The sequence below is a fragment of the Nematolebias whitei genome, chromosome 22 (assembly GCF_014905685.2).
Source record: "Nematolebias whitei isolate Nwh7 chromosome 22, NemWhi1, whole genome shotgun sequence".
NCBI classification, from domain to species: domain Eukaryota; kingdom Metazoa; phylum Chordata; class Actinopteri; order Cyprinodontiformes; family Rivulidae; genus Nematolebias; species Nematolebias whitei.
Genome location: NC_056519.1, coordinates 659182 through 663483, shown reverse-complemented (window position 1 = coordinate 663483; position 4302 = coordinate 659182).

Genomic DNA, 4302 nt, shown 5'->3' with positions numbered 1-4302 from the left:
ATGTTTTTAAGAACGGTTAGTACAGACAGGAAAATATTTTGAAGAAGTGACAGACTTGCAGGCACGCCAGTTCTTATTTACTGTCAGAGTTTTAAAACAAGGCACTTCGTTCTCATAACTTGTTCTCTGACTTTTGACCGACATCACTACTCCTCATTCAGACAGAAGAGTAAAATGCACAATTACTTCGTAAATAGACATTTAACTTGTATGATCTAAGTCTAATGAGGTTTAAAAATCATTAATACTGTTTCACAGTTGATTTAAATGAGTAGTTTACTTCAACATTAGAAATGGTATGAACTGAACACACTTTTGATTATCAAGATATTCTAAAATAGTAATGATAATATAAAAAAAGAAGAGTGTTCTTTCAATTGATTAATTCAGGATACAATTAAATAGTCTCTTGATGAGATCATTTGTGTTCTGGATTCAAATCAATGAAATAACAGTTCCTGTCCCCTGAAGGTCTTCAAAGACAGGTTGACGTAGGAGGTCTAGTTCACTACACAATCATCTGGGACGGATGAACAGAACTTTTTTCCAGTTTATAGAAAACCCCAGGTTTAGCAGGTGTAACACTAGCGTTTTAGTCTGTGCGACTGCTTCCTATCTGGACCGAGCTAATAAGAGCAGATCGTCTAGATAAAAGAATTCTCATTCCTGCCATGTGTAACGACTGCAGAGCCGTCTCTACACATTTCAAGAACGTGCGTGGGGTGTTTCAGAATGATGTAAAATGTGAAAATATGTGCTCTTCAGATCTATGGAGGTGAAAACCAGTCGTTCTGGTGAAGTTCTCCAGCAGCTGTTTATCAACATGTGGAATTGTCTCCCCATAATCGAATTGCTGAACATGAACAGGTCGAGAATGGGTCTCATCCCTCTGTTTTTTTTTAATCAGAACCAGGAAGTAGTGGGAGGAAATAAACCATATTTTACTCTCCGTTGGGAACTCTGGAAATCATGTTTTTCATCAGAATTCCTGAACTTCTGACTGGAGAGACGAGCTCTGTTCTGGAGAAGACAGAACAGTCTCTATAATCCCTCTGAACGGTGGGGGTTGAGCTGCGAATTGCAGCGTGTAACCCCTGTTGATCAGATGGTCCGTCTATTTGTCCAGGGAACACACTCGCTGCCACTCTGAGTAACGCTCGGAGAGCGGGCACGCATTTGTGTTGTGTCATGTTTCTCATGAACGTCAACCAGACTAAAAAACCTTACTGCCATCACTCGCTCTGGAGATTCTCCGGAGGAAACCCAAAGGGGGCTCCAACAGAAAAAAGGCTGTATGTGTGCCTCTATGCTGAGCCCAGGCTGCGGTCTCACATAGAGATGAGGTGAGCCGGCGCGCACCGACAGGAGGCGTGAGCACTTTCTGAGTGAGACGCCATTTCGGTGGAAGCTGCAGCTGTCATGGAGAAACACGTTTACTCCCGCTGTGCTGTGAGTGGGCAGAAAATAGCAGAGATTAAAAACGGGCTCTGGCCAAAAACGAGGGATTTTACCGGACTCGGTCTGCTGAAAAAACATCATTTTAGCTGATGTGGCAGACGAGTGTTTTGTGATATTTACTGAACTGTGGTGCCATTTAAAACGCTGTTTAGAGGTTACCGACTTGTTCTGTGTGGGGAATGTGTGAAGAGAGGCAACTGTGAGATCAGTTGATCTGACAGTCTCAGATGAAACTTTACTTTCAGAGATGTTTCTGTTTTATTTCAAAACATACATAGTCAAAAAACACACACATTCCCCTCAAGGAGCTGTTACCTGGTGGAGGAGGCTGGCAGAGGAGCGGAGCCTGAAGTCGCTGCTGCAGCTGTGGAGCACCTCTGCTGCTATTGCTGGCCAAGGTGGTCCCTCCAGTGGCCGAAGGGGCGGGAGGAGAACTGTGGCGTCACCAGATGGTGTACAACTTCTGAGACCTCCTCGGACCTCTGCAATTTCTCATGGATGGTCCTGAAGTTGGCCCCGAACAGCGCCTCTGGGGTGATGGGGCCCTCCAGCAGGTCTCTCTGCAACCTCTCGGACAAGGATGGTGAAAGGTGGAGCCAGATGGTCCTCTGGATCATGGTCATCCGGGCGGCGATGCAGGATAGGCAGACCGCAGAGGTGGCACACATGTTTAAGATGACATCAGCGGCTTTACAGAGAGAGCTCTTTGTTTCCTCCAGCAGGTCTGCTTCCTCCAGCCTCTTAGAGATGCTGTAGGCCAGCAGAGCGATGTTGTTGTTCGCCGCAACCACCTGGGATGTGCACTGGTGAGCTCGGTTGGAGAGCTTTGTCACCCTCTGGTCATGCTTTCCTGGAGGGATAGGTTGCCGGTCCATCCTGGAAGCTTTTGCCCCAAGCACCTCCACCAGGCTTTGCTCCAGGGGGGAGAACCGAGGGAAAAAAAACACCTATCGGTAAAACCCTTCACTCTGGAGATGGAGGCGAAGGTGGAGGTGGATGTCTTCAGCTTGCCGGGCCCAGCTGCAGTCTCGTTCCAATGTGACGTCACAGCTGGACAACAAGGCCAGATGGGATCAGGGCAACGAGCCGGGGCGGAGCCAAACCTTGCCACCAGATCATCCAATCAGGATAGAGGGAGGCGAGGGACGGAAAGTCTCTTTATGTTAGCAGCCTCCTGGATTATGCTGGGCAGCTCCGAGAGGAGGGCGTTGATGGCTGGGAGCGGTGTGATCGCTGACGTGGGAAGACCAGAGGTGGCTGAGAATCCACTCGGCCGCTCTTCTTCCGTCACTACACTCTCAAGGAGGGAGGGGGCAGCTCCGCATCGCCTTTCTCAGAGGAATCATTCGATTCACTACGTGACTCTGCATCAAAGAAAGGTTAAGGCGTAGTCCCGCGCATAGCGTCCCGCCACGGAAAAACACTCAGCGGAGCTGCTGCCCGCATCGCCTTTTTCGAGGGAATCATCCAATTCACCACCAGGAAAAAATGTTAGAAAAGGCGATGGTGTCATCCAGCAGGTAGCGGCCCACCATGGAAAAGCACTCCTTGGCGCTTACCTTGAGTAAGGCTGCTCGTTTGCTTCTCCTCGAGGAGGAAGAGCTCACCGAGACGGCAGGAGGTTGGTGTGGCGGAGACCCAGGCATCCTTAGCAAAAGTTGTGCTGGTCAAAGCTGAACATCTTTTCCTTCTTCGTTCTTCTGGCAGTGCTAGCTAGATGGCTGAAGAAAAAATGGGAGCTGATTACCCGGTCTCACCGTAATTTATACGGACCAGGGGTGAGGCCCACACAGCAGGTGGGCATGGACTAAAGTTTTCAGTGCTGCGCGCGAAGGGATAAACCCACTAGTGATAGCCTTAAAGGCCAAAGCCTATACGAAATAGAACAACGGCACTAATTTGTCAAAATAACAGCAATCAAATGTTGTAAAGACAGTCAAGTTTACTTTAATAAAATAAATGGATGGATGGATTGTCCTTAGTTGGACAAATGATAATTGAAGCACCTGAAGGCAGTGACAATTGAGACTGGAGCCAGAGCAAGGACTGAATTCAGCAGGAGTTGGGTCATAACCGTGAAGTGAGGAGGGGGGAGGAGGGGGGACGACGGGTTAGGACGCTGGACAGAATCAGAGCTGCTCTATTGGAGAGAGCTGTTAATATTGTATTGTAATATTATAAAACTAGGTAAACTAGATGTTTAACAACATCTAGCATTTTGGTATATTTAAAATATACCAAAATGCAGAAAATGGCATCTACTTAATTCAAAAATTCTCTTGGGGATGACCCACAGACCCCCCACCTGCAACCCCCGCAGTCCCCCTGCATACCCCAACCCACAGCACCCCCACCCACGGCACCCCCTCCTGCCGATACCCCCTCCCCTGCTGACACCCCGTCCGCACGTCCACTGTTTGTGTTCTGGCATTGATCAGTGCACAAATTAAGCCCTAGTCATTTTGGACTATGGAGCTGCCAATAAAAAGCGTCTGCTCCTCAGCACAGAAAACTGGTTTGAAGGTTGAATGGGTCGTGGTTAACCAGGGGCTTAGTTTTAGTATTAGTCACCCAGCCGGCTGGTGGTTCAGGACAGCTAAGGGAGGAAACTGATTTGTGACGTGCTTTTGAACAGGAGAAAACTCTTGAAACATCATTCGAAGTGGGAACCGGTTGATGGTGAACTGGGGCTTTAGTTTTAACATTAGGCTTATTTTGAAACATCCAACAATGTTCCATCAGGTTATCTGGACCGTTTGTTTTGTTAGCTGAGATGTTCCGTCCATGATCTGAGCAGCCACCAACAAACAACTGATTCCCACCAACAAACAACTGACTCCCACC